Source organism: Castor canadensis, chromosome 4 (assembly GCF_047511655.1).
Source record: "Castor canadensis chromosome 4, mCasCan1.hap1v2, whole genome shotgun sequence".
In the NCBI taxonomy this organism is placed as follows: domain Eukaryota; kingdom Metazoa; phylum Chordata; class Mammalia; order Rodentia; family Castoridae; genus Castor; species Castor canadensis.
The window spans coordinates 123,511,832-123,525,378 of NC_133389.1; positions in this window are offsets into that span (position 1 = coordinate 123,511,832).

The window sequence follows — 13,547 nt, forward strand, 5'->3', positions numbered from 1 at the left end:
GGACAATTAGTCCATCAGTCCTGAAAAAAATTTGACTTCAAATTTGTATTTTAAAAATTAAATTGAATTCATTTTTAGATAATTGTAGATTGGTATGTAATCACTTAAAAGTGACATATAGAGAACTGGAGGTGTAACTCTATGGTAGGGTACTTGCCTAGCATGTTTGAGGTCCTGGGTTTGGTCCCTAGTGCCACACATACACAAATGATCCTGTGTATCTCTTATTACTGCTAAAATGTAAAAATGGGAAAAATGGGTGCTGGTGGCTCATGCCTGTACTCTTAGCTACTCAGGAGGCAGAGATCAGGAGGATTGCAGTTTGGAAGCCAGCGCTGGCAAATAGTTCATGAGACCCTATCTCGAAAATACCCAACACACACACACACACACACACACACACACAAAAGACTGGTGGAGTGGCTCAGGTGGTAGAGCTCCTGCACAGAAAGTGTGAAGCCCTGAGTTCAAACCCTAGTACAGCCAAAAAAAAAATTACACTGGCATATGGATCAGTTCCAAGACACAGTAATGCTGAGGTGAGGCCTCAGTGGAGTACAGGGAAGAAGGAGGAGATAAGTGTCTGGAGGGTTATCCACAATGAAATCTCCATAATGGTGGTAAGCACTTAAATGTGGAGAAAGCTTCTTTTCTATTGCCACATCTTGAAGAATTATATGGGCAAGATCATTTGATTTATACAGAGCTTTGATAAAAAGGACCACATAGTGATTTAAATAGATACCACAGGTGCTTGCCAAACATCACTGGGGGACCTCTTTTCCTACATTTTGATTGATGGGTTAGTAAAGTTTACTATTTACGTCTATGTAACAGACACTGTTCTAATGATAACTGGCAGCTACATTAGATGTATAATCCCTTCCTCTAGGCAGTTAACTATTTACTTGGGGAAAATGAAAATAAGTATTTAAAAAATTTAGTGACAACCACTAGTACCTATTTAGAGTGGCTAAAATTAAAAAGAGGGGGAGGGAAACTAATAATACCAAGTGCTGGGGAGAATGTGGCACACATTGTTTGTAGGAATGCAAAAATGCTCAGCCTCCTTGGAAAGCAGTTTGGCAGTTTCTTGTAAAGTCAAGCATACACTTACCATGTTATTCAGCTTTCATATTTGTAGGTATTTACCCAAAAGAATGAAGATGTACACCCACGTGGAAACCTATTTGTTAACCATGCTATGGCCCCATCACATCCAGATGTTAGAATCCTACCCTTACCAGGTGATGGTATTGGGGGGAGCTATTTGGAAGTGATGAGATTTTGAAGACAGAGTCCTCATGAGTGGGATTAGTGCCCTTGATTAAAAAGGCCCAAGAGAGCTTGTTTGCCTTTCCACCAGGTGAGGCCACGGGTAGAAGGCACAGTCTGTGGACTGGGAAATGGGCCCTTCCCAAACACTGAATCTGCTTTGACCTTGGACTCCCCCCTCCAGAACAGTGAGAAATAAATTTCTGTTGTTTATAAACTACTCATTGTAAGGTCTTTTGTTAGAGCAGCCCAAATGGACTAAAACAGCTTTATTCAAAATCTTCAAACTGTAAACAACCCAAATATCCATCAACTGGTGACTAGATAAATTGTCATACATGCATCCATACCTAGTACATTACCCAGCAAAAAAAAAAAAAACTATTGAATTCAACAGCATGCTTGAATATCAAAAGCACTCTGTTAAGTAAATAAACCAGAACAAAAATCTCTGCATTATACAATTTCATTTTATATGGCACTCTCGAAAAGCAAAACTATCAAAAGAGAGTACAGATTAGTAGATGTCAGGGACTAGGGGTAGAGGAAATTGACTATAAAAATGATATGAAAAGAGCCAGGCATGGTGTATACACCTGTAATCCCAGCTGAGACACAAGGATCACAAGTTCTAGTCCATCCTGGATTACACACTGAGTCCCTGTATCTTAGAAAAAAAGGAGGGGATATGAACAAATTTTTTAGGTGATGAACTGTGGTGGTTGTATGGATATGCATTTGTCAGAATTCATAGGATGTACCTCAAAAAAGGTAAATTTTACTGTATTAAACTATCTTTTTTTTTTTTGGTGGTACTGGGGTTTGAACTCAGGGCTTTATGCTAGACAGGTGCTGTTCTGCTTGAGCCATTGCCTCTAGCCCTTTTTGCTCTGATTATTTTGGAGATAGGGTCTCAGTTTTTGCTCAGGTCAACCTGGACTATGATCCTCTTATTTTAGGCTACTGCAGTTGCTAGGATGGCAGATATACATCACCATTTTCTTCTGTTGAGACAGGGGTCTCATGAATTTTTTTTATCCCTCCTGGGCTGGCCTGGAACTATGATCCTTCTGATCTCTGCCTCCCAAATAGCCAGGATTATAGGCGTGAGCCACCAAGGCCCAGTTTGTAAAATGTATCTTTTTGGGGGGAGCTGAGGTTTAACTCAGGGCTTCATGCTTGCAAAGCAGTCACTATACTGCTTGAGCCACACCTTCAGCACATTTACCTCTGTTTATTTTGGAGATGAGTTCTTGTGAATTATTGACCTCCAACTGTGATCCTCCCAATATCAGTCTCCCAAGTAGCTAGGATTACAGGTGTGAGCACCAGCACCCAGCTGTAAATTATATCTTAACGAATTCAACTGTACAAAAAAAATAACAATGTCAAACCAATAATTCATATATTAATTCTACAGTTAAAAAAATTTTTTTTTGTGATACCGGGCTTGAACTCAGGGCCTACATCTTGAGCCACTCCACCAGCCCTTTTTTTGTGTGTTAGGTATTTTTTGAAATAGGGTCTTATGAAATATTTGCCTGGGCTGGCTTCAAGCCCCTATCCTCCTGATCTCTGCCTCCTGAATGGCTAGGATTACAGGCATGTGCCACTGGTGCCTGGCTAAATTTTTTGATCTCAAGATAGTTTCATACTCTTTAAAATTACTAAGGACCTCAAAAAAGCTTTCATTTGTGTAGGCTATATGTAAAGATATTTATTAACACTGGGCATTTACAGTGGAAATTAGCACTGATAAAATTTTAAAAATCTATTAATTTACCACAGCAATAATTCCATTCCATGGTAATATTACATTATATGCAAAAACAACTATATTCCCCAAAATTACTAAAAGCATTCTTGTGAAAAGTAGTATTGTTTTACATTTTATTATTATTATTATTATTATTAGCAGTCCTGGGGTTTTAACTCAGGGCCTCATACTCACTAGGCTGGCGTGCTACCCCTTGTGTCATTCCACCAGCCCTGTTTTACATTTTTTGCAGATGTTTTCAATGTCTGTCTTAATGGAAGAAAGTTGAATTCATATCTACTTTTGCATTCAACTTGTTATAATATGTTGTTTTTGTTGAAGTGTTTGAAGAAAATACAACCATATCTGGCATGGCCTACTCAGATAATTGTGGACATTCTTCTCTGAAGTGACACCACAAAACAAGTGATACTTTCTTTTTTTCCTTTCCTTCTTTTTTTTTTATTGCTGGATAATGAACCCAGGGCCTTGGACAAGTTGTAATTTCTTGAAGATATTTGCAATGTAGAATCTTGAACTATACCAATGAACTTCTCATACTGTTACACTACAATCAGTTAGTCTGTCCTGGACTTGGCATGTTTTTTGGCATACTGGAGTTTGAACTGAGGGCCTCATGCTTGCTAGACAGGTGCTCTATTACTTGAGCCATACCCCCAGCCATTGGACTCTGAAGAGACATTTTATCAATGCATGATTTTGCAGTATCTTGTTTTAGTCATGTGGAAGATTGTTAACAGAGATTTTAAAGTCTTTCACCATGTTTCATTACACTATACCAGAAAATCCCACCCCTCAGCACCACCCCGAACTCCCCAGAAAGGTCTAACTATTGGAAAGCCTGTAAAGCTCATGATGGCAAATACAACTTTTCCAAAACATTAATTTTGATGGAAAGTTTTCATTTTTATCATTGGCAAGAAATGCTGCCTGATGTTTCCCTTGAAGTGACATGCTTGTTTATTCCATTTATCTTAAAATGCCTGTCAAAAACTAAGTCTTAATATCCACCATTTGTCTCTCAGTCTTACTTTCAAATAATTTTTCCCTTAAAATTCAATTGCTAGTAAACCCTAAAGATAGTGTCCTCTCTCTTTCCCCTTCCTCTATCCCTCTCTTCCTCCCTCTCTTTTCTCTCTCTCTCTCTCTCTCTCTCTCACACACACACACACACAAGTTTTAGAGCTGATAAAATTAATTCAGCAAAGTTTCAGTATACAAAATCAACAAAACCCAGTTTCATTTCTATTCACTAGCAATGAACAATCTCAAAAGAAAATTAAGAAAACTATTCACAATTACATCAAAAGAATAAAACACTTGGAATAAGTTTAGTCAAGGAGGTGAAACACTTGTTTGCTAAAAACTAGAAAACATTGCTGAAAGAAATGAAAGAAGACATAAATAAAGACATCTCATGCTCATGAATTGGAAGACAATATTTTTGAAATGACAGTACCCAAACCCATGTTCAGATTCAATACAATTCTTATCAAAATCCCAGTATTTTGGGTTGACAGAGTGGCTCAAGTGGTAGAGTGCTTGACTAGCAAGAATGAGACCCTATGTTCAAACCCCAGTACAAAAAAAATTCCTAATATTTTGCAGAAATAGAAAAATCTACCCTAAAATTCATATGGAATCTGAAGTAATCCTGAATAGCCAAAACAATCTTGAATAAGAAGAATAAAGTGTGAGGACTTATACTTTCTGAATTAAAAACTTACTAGTAAGATTCAAGTGATCAAAATGTGTGTACTGGCATAAGGACATTCATATAGACCAAAGGTATAGAATAGGGAGTCCAAAAATAAATGCTCATATATAAGGTCAACTGATTTTTGTCAAGGGCACCAAGGCCATTCAATGGAGAAAGGATGGTCTTTTTAACAAATGGGGTTGGGAAAACTGGATCTCCACAAGCAAAAATTACTTCCACTGCATATAAAAATTAACTCAAAGTGGATCAAAGACCTAAGCTTGAAAGCTAAAACTATAAAAATCTCAGAAGAAAACATATGGAAAACCTTCATGAAATTGAGAGTGACAATGATTTCTTGAATATGACATTAAATACATAAGCAATAAAAGAAAATGTAGATAAACTTGACTTGATCAATATTAACAAATTTTGGTGGGACTGGGGTTTGAACTCAGGGCTTTGCACTTGCAAAGCAGGCACTTTACCACTTGAGCCACACCTCTAGTCTAATATTAACACATTTTGACAGCAAAGGACACTATCAAGATAGTCTAAAGACAACCTGCAGAATGGGAGAAAATATTTGCAAATCATGTACAGTAAATAAGTGACCAATGTCCAGAATACATAATGAATTCCTGCAATTTCACAACAAAAGAGATGTACAATCCATTTCAAAAATAGGCAAATGGTTTGAATAGACATTTCTCCTAAAAAGATACACAGATGATCAATAAACACCATAAAAGGATGCTCAAGACCATCAGCCAATAAAATGGAAAATAACAAGTGTTGACAAGGATGAAGGACATAGTGTTACAATATGACCTAGCAATCCTACTTCTAGGTATATACCCAAAGTAATTGAAAGTAGGGACTCAAATGGAAGTTTGTATACCCATGTTCATAGCAGCATTCTTCTCAATAACCAAAACAACTCAAGTACTCATCAACAGGTGAACAACAGGTTAAACAAATTGTGGTACCGTGTATACATAAATAGAATATTATTCTATTATAAGAAGGGATGAAATTCAGATATATACTCTAACATGGATGAACTCAGAAAAGTTACGCTAAGTAAGCCAGACATAAAGGGACAAATATTGTATGATCCCAGTTGTATGACTACCTAGAACAAGGAAATTCATAGACAGGAAGTAGAACAAAAGTACCAGGGGTTGGGAGTGAGTGGGTGGGGCAATGGAGAGTTATTATGTAATGGACTCAGACTTTCTGTTCAGGATGATGACAAAGTTCTAGAGGTGGATGGTAGTTATAGTTACACAACATTGTGAGTATACTTATCACCACATAATTGTGTGTTTATAATGGTTAAAATGGTAAATTGTATGCTATGTATTTAGACACTGTCAGAGAAACACATTAGTCTGTACAATTAATATGAAAAAAGAGTATGGATTAAGGCAGTGCCAAGCACCTGGATGGGAATTTTGGGGGATTTGATTGTTGTCGCTGCTCCCTCTCTCCCCCACTTGTTCTTGTCCCTGTCCCTGATCTTCCACAGACTAAAATTCGTGTCCCTCCCTGCCCCCTGAATTCATATGTTGAACGTTAGCCGCAGTGTGTTGTTAATAGGAGTCAAGCTTTCAGCGGTAACTAGGCATAGGTAAGGTTAAGAATAGTGGTCCTCATGACGTAACTACTTCTATTGATTGAGATGGGTCTTGCAAATTCCGTCCCCCCATCTTGAATCACCATCCTCCTGTTCTCCATCTCCTGAGTAGCTAGGATTACAGGTGCTAGCCATTGGGCTCAGCTTGAATAGTTTTTGAATCTCATTTTACTCTGGAACAACTGCATTGACATTTGCACTGATTTTATAAAAGGAATGTGCATAAAACTGCTTGTAACAGTATGAATCACTGCACTAGCACTAAACTCTCTCGTTGTCATTGTATTTGTCTCTGCACAATCCTGACAGAAAGCAAGTGGTTTCACTTTAAACTGTCTTCAATAAGACAATAAAAATATTAATGTATTACATTTCAATCCATGAAGACACATCTCTATATTCTTGATGACTTAGTAGTTATCACAAAGCACTTCTGTTGCATACTAAAGTTATCCTGGAAGTCTCCAGGAAAAAGCTCATGAGCAAAATGGTAAGCTACATGGAGTGCTATAACAAATGCCATAGACTGGTTGGATTACACAACACGTTTATTTCTCTCAGTTGTGAGAACTGGGGAACCCAAGATCTGGGTCACAGCAGGGTCCAGTTGTGATGAGGACCCTCTTCCTGGCTTGTGGGTGGTGGCCTTCTTGCTGTGTCCTCATATGGTGGGGGCAGGGAAGGGAGGAAGATCTCTGCATTTAATGGTTGTGCATTTCTTTCATCTCAGGTACATGGAAAGCATAAATAGGAAGATCATGGTCCAAGCTGGCCCAGGTATAAATGCAAGACCCAACTGGAAAAATACCTAAAGCAAAACAGGGTGGGTGGGTGACTCAAGTGAGAGAGCCCCTGACTAGCAAGTGTGAGACCCTAAGTTCAAACCCCAGTACTGCGGAAAAAAAAAATTCAATACTATGAGTATCTCAATGTGAAATAAGTTTGTTGCTAAGCACTCACAGAAAATTATATTTCATGATTATTTGGTACCAAATCTGCATAAATATAAGGAAAACAGTAGGTTTAGTCATGTTTAGAGATTTAATTTTGTTTTTTAAAGTCAAAGATTCATTCTTAAATGTTAAAAACAAAATAAGCCTGTAAATACCAATAAAACACAAAATCTTTAAGATAATAGTTTTAGATAAACATTCAGAATTTAGAAATGTCAAGTTAAAAATGTATTGAAAGTGACACACACTGAGGATTTCAAAATAAGTTTAGTTCATGATTATGAACTTACGGAGACAATAGCAGATGTAACTGAACACAGCCAATGGGAATATGGTAGATTATGATATGCTGGGCATGCTGGCTCACATCTATAATCTCAACTACTCAGGAGGAAAGATCAGGAGGACCAAGACCAGAGCTGAGGAGTAGTTTAAGTGGTGAAGCACCTGTCTAGCAAGCATGAGGCCCTGAGTTCAACCCCAGTACCACCAAATAAATAAATAAGCAAGAGGTTTAAGACCACCCCAGGAAAACAGTTAGTGAGACTCTATTTTAATAGTCTAGGCATTGTGGTGCGTGCCTGTGGTTCCAGCTAATGGGGGAAGCCATTGATAGTAGGATCACAGCCCTGGGCAAAAACATGATCCTCCTACCTGAAAAATAACTAAAGCAAGAAAGAACTGCAGGCATGGTTGAAGTGGTAGAGTGCCTGCTTAACAAACGCCAGTCCCCCCACCAAAAAAAAAGGAAAAAAGAAAAAAAAAACTGGTCTAACTTCAAGATCAGAACTAACAATAATGGCAATGAAAGCAATAATGTATGTTAGATTATGTTACAGTTTATAATATGTTTGCCCCAGTCTGTAAGTTCCATGTCAGGAGTGCTGTCCTCTGTGGGAGTGGTGCCCCCTGGAGCTCTGCCGCATCAGTGCTTCCAAATTTGCGTGATCCTAGGTGTCCTCTGAAGCTTGACCCACACAAAAGATCCCCCATGCAGAGGAATCAGAATATCCAGAGGTTACATGTCCTATGTACAAAATACGAATCTTGAGAGATCATCGCTGATCCTTCCTGACCTGAAAACCTAGTGCATCTCACATATAGCTAAGGAATGTAGGACAGAAGACGACTATGGGAAGAGCAGTCCACAGGAGGACAGGACTGCTTCCCATCCAGCACCTGCCATCAGGAACACGTTATCTCAAGTGTGCTGGCACTGCACATTAGTAAAGCATTTCACAATCACCATTCAACACTGATAAGTAATTTAAAGATTGTGCAAAAAAAGTACAACAACAAAAAGATTGTGCAATAATTCTCTTTGTGGATTATCAAATTATAATCAAAATAAAGACTGGGAACCTCTAATGGTGGTAGAAGTGGTGTGTGATTTCCAGTCAGTGTTTGTGGGTAAAGGCAAGTGGGTAAGGGTGCTGGTTTCTCTTGAGGATTTCATTCTTGTGGTGAAAAAACAGGACCCTAGCTCTGCTTCTTCACAAAGATGCCTGAGGCAGGTGTAGCCTTCCAGCAGCCCACAGGGGTCTACACACACTCATACATTTCTACAGAATTCTGCCACTTGTCAATGTCTCCTCAGCTTCCACCAGTCTGTAAGCTCAGCTTGGTAACAACAATGACAAAGTTTAAATCCCCTTTTCAGCGGCATAGACACTTGCCATATTTCCTAGCCATGTGCTCATGACCATATCAGACCTGTGACTATGAATAAAAATATCCACATTGAAAAATGGGCAAGAGCTGGCAGAGTGGCTCAAGTGGTAGAGGACCTGCCTAGCAAGTGTAAGGCCCTGTGGTCAATCCCCAGTACTGCCAAAAAAAAAAAAAAAAGAAAGAAAAATAGGCAAGAAATGTGAATAGACATTTTATAAATAGAAATATCTATTGAACAGATGAAAAGATACTTAATGCATCAGTCTTTAAACAAATGCAAATTAGAACTGCAAGGAGACATACACCCCTAGACTGGCAATAATTAAAAAGATAGACCATGCCAAAGGTGGGCTCAAGCAGTAGGGCACCTGCTTTGTAAACTCAAAGCCCTGAGTTCAAACCCCAGTCCCACCAAAAAAAAAAAAAAAAAAAGAAAAAAAAAAGACCATAATAAATGTCAACAAGGATATGGGAACTCAGGAACCCTCAGAAATCACTGGTGGGAGTATAAAATGGCACAACCTCTTTGGTTAATGGTTTGGCAGTTTCTTAAGAAATTAAACATAAATTTAACAAAGAGCCCTGCTAATCTATTCTTGGGAATCTACCCAAGAAAAATTAAAACTTGTTTCTATGCAAAGACTTACAGGTGAATATTTATTTATTTATTTATTTTAGGGCTTTGAACGCAGGGCATTGTGCTTGCTAGTTAGGTGCTCCACCACTTAAGCTATATCCCTAGTCCTTTATTTTGCTTTAGTTATTTTTCGATAGAGTCTCTCACTTTTTTCTCAGAGCTGGCCTTGAGCTAGGATCCTGCTGGTCACCTACATAGTTGGGGTTACAGAGATGAGCCACCATGCTTGTCTTGTTTGTTGAGATGGGGTCTTGTTAATTTTTTGTCTGGGCTGGTCACAAAGAGAAATCCTCCTGATCTCTGTGCAATGATCCTCCAAATCTCTGCTTCCTGAGCAGCTGGGATTACAGGTATGTACCACTTTGCCTGGCCATATGTGAGAATTTAGAGCAGCATTATTCATCTTTTTTTTTTTTTTGGTGGTAGTGGTCCTGGGGTTTGAACAGAGCCTTGTGCTTGTTAGGCAGGTGCTCTTCCACTTGAGCCACTCCCCAACCCAACATTATTCAAAATAGTCCCAAACTTGAAAAATATGGTGTGTGCTTATAATAGAATACTACTCAACAATGAAAAAGATCTTAATACTGATTTATGCTACATTGTGGATGAAATTTAAAAACATGACAGTGAAAGATGTCAGACACTAGGAACACGTACTTTATAAACTGTCCTAATGGGTTACCTCTAGAGACAGAAATCAGAGTAGTGTGAGGGGTGGTGCATGAATGAGGGGCTGGGCTATGGTGATGGCTCACTATTATGTAAAATTTCTAAACACCATCGGTTTCTCCAAAAGCAGATGAAATTATCCCTCAATAAAGCTGTTAATAATCAGTAATATTACTTGTTGTTTGAAATGAGTGAAATACGTTCTGTATAGGGAATAAAAAATTACTGTTTTAGCATTTAAAATCAGTATGACAGGTTTTGAATATACTTCTTCCAGGATTCCAGGGCTCCTATCATTTGGATCCAGGAACTCTGACATCTTTTTCTTTTAAGGCATTAGTGCAATATAAAAGCTATAAAAGCTTTTCTTTTAAATTACCCATCTCTTGAATCACTATGCTATGTCATGGGAATTCCCACAAAGGTCATATATCCATAGAAGAAAGTCAGATTGGAATTCAGCTGGACTGCCCTCACTTAAATGCTATACCTCATTAGATGACAGCATTGGAACTGGGTGTGGTGGTATACCCTATAATCCCAGCACTCAAGAGGCTGAGTCAGAAAGCTCAGAATTCAAGGCCAGCCCGGGCAACATAGAGAGATCATGTCTCGAATATATAGGGAACTTAAAAAACTAAATTCTCCCAAAACTAATGAACCAATAAAGAAATGGGCAAGTGAACTAAACAGAACTTTCTCAAAAGAAGAAATTCAAATGGCCAAAAAACACATGAAAAAATGCTCACCATCTCTAGCAATAAAGGAAATGCAAATTAAAACCACACTAAGATTCCACCTCACCTCTGTTAGAAAAGCCATCATTAGCAACACCACCAACAACAGGTGTTGGCGAGGATGTGGGGAAAAAGGAACCCTCTTACACTGTTGGTGGGAATGTAAACTAGTACAACCACTCTGGAAAAAAATTTGGAGGCTACTTAAAAAGCTGGACATCGATCTACCATTTGATCCAGCAATACCACTCTTGGGGATATACCCAAAAGACTGTGACACAGGTTACTCCAGAGGCACCTGCACACCCATGTTTATTGCGGCACTATTCACAATAGCCAAGTTATGGAAACAGCCAAGATGCCCCACCACTGACGATGGATTAAGAAAATGTGGTATCTATACACAATGGAATTTTATGCAGCCATGAAGAAGAACGAAATGTTATCATTCGCTGGTAAATGGATGGAATTGGAGAACATCATTCTGAGTGAGGTTAGCCTGGCCCAAAAGACCAAAAATCGTATGTTCTCCCTCATATGTGGACATTAGATCAAGGGCAAACACAACAACAGGATTGGACTTTGAGCACATGATAAAAGCGAGAGCACACAAGGCAGGGGTGAGGATAGGTAAGGCACCTAAAAAATTAGCTAGCATTTGTTGCCCTTAACGCAGAGAAACTAAAGCAGATGCCTTAAAAGCAACTGAGGCCAATTGAAAAAGGGGACCAGGAACTAGAGAAAAGGTTAGATCAAAAAGAATTAACCTAGAAGGTAACACACACGCACAGGAAATTAATGTGAGTCAATGCCCTGTATAGCTATCCTTATCTCAACCAGCAAAAACCCTTGTTCCTTCCTATTATTGCTTATACTCTCTCTACAACAAAATTAGAAATACGGGCAAAATAGTTTCTGCTGGTTATTGAGGGGATTGGGGGGAGAGGAAGGGGGCGGAGTGGGTGGTAAGGGAGGGGGTGGGGGCAGGGAGGAGAAATGACCCAAGCCTTGTATGCACATATGAATAATAAAAGAAAAAAAAAAAAGAGAGATCATGTCTCAAAAAAAAAAAAAATTAAAAGAAAATCCAGGCGCTGGTCGCTCACGCCTGTCATCCTAGCTACTCAGGAAGCAGAAATCAGGAGGATCATGGCTCAAAGCCAGCCTGGACAAATAGTTTGCAGAGACCCTATCTCGAAAATACCCATCACAAAAAAGGACTGTGTAGTGGCTCAAGTGGTAGAGCGCACCTGCCTAAAAAGCACCAGGCCCTCAGTTCAAACCCCAGTATTGCCAAAAAAAAAAAAAAAAAAAAAAATTACAACACGTAGTAAATAACAATATAACACACTGATGTTATAGAAAGCTACAAATAATATCTAAAAGCTACATGTTTTTATGCAATCCTGTTTAGTTAACGTGAAGAAGAATCTTGTGATATTTCTAAATTGGCTTTTCAAATTAAAAGAAACCACACAGATGATAGATAACATAATTTTTTCCAAAATTAAAAAGTCCTTAACAGAATATTTATAAAAAGCAGCTTCAAAGTTGCTTTTGTGTTTATTAGAACTCTCATTTGCACCAGAAAAAAAAAGCAGCTTAAAGCCAAAAAAGAGGCCCATATTCCACCTATAAGCAGCAGAGCGGACAGGTATGGAGCGCGAGAGCTGCGTCTTTGTCCCTGCATCGGCCTCTGCGGATGCACCTCTACGGACCCCAGCTCCAGGCCAGACCGACACCAATTCTCAACAAGGTGAAAGGGCCTCTTTTCTGCCATCTCCACTTAAAACCCTGGGGAAGAACTGGGACTAACCCAGCTGGTGGCCCTTGCCACCTCTATTAGCAGAAAGGAGAGGAGGTAACTGCTGACAACCTAAGTACAAACGATGTTCACTCACAATAATACTGACTTTCCGAGTCTCTGTTTGGCCTTTAAATACAGATGAGATATTCCCCATGTGTGCAGCAAGTTCATCTATTCTTATGGCAGTTGTGGAGATCGTACCGTAAAAGACATTGTGCCTGCTGTTTGCGAGGTGCTCTTCCAGTCAACCACATTTAAGATTCAGGAAAACCCTCAGAAGTAATGTCATCCTTTCTTTACAGACAGCAGCAATACCCTTCATTTCATAGCCTTTAAACGAATAAGAAAGGAGTCTGGAAGAAAAGCAGTTCATTGTGAATCTGCCGATGTCCGTCTGCCTCCGTTCTTCCCTCCCTTCTTCCTTTTTCTCTCCTTTGTAACTGCAAGGTCTATTTGTTTAATATCGAAACAAGAACATTTTTAGTACGTTTCTCAACTCATGCTTTAGAAGTATTTTGGGGAAAAAAGCATGGCAGTGTATTAAGAGTTTGACCTATATTAACTCCTCTACAGATAGGTTTGTGCAACATTTTCAAGATTATAAATGCTTAACAAACCTCTGGAATTTTTTTTTTATCATTAAATAACATTGTGTGCTGTCCTAATTTTGGTTTCCTCCCTTA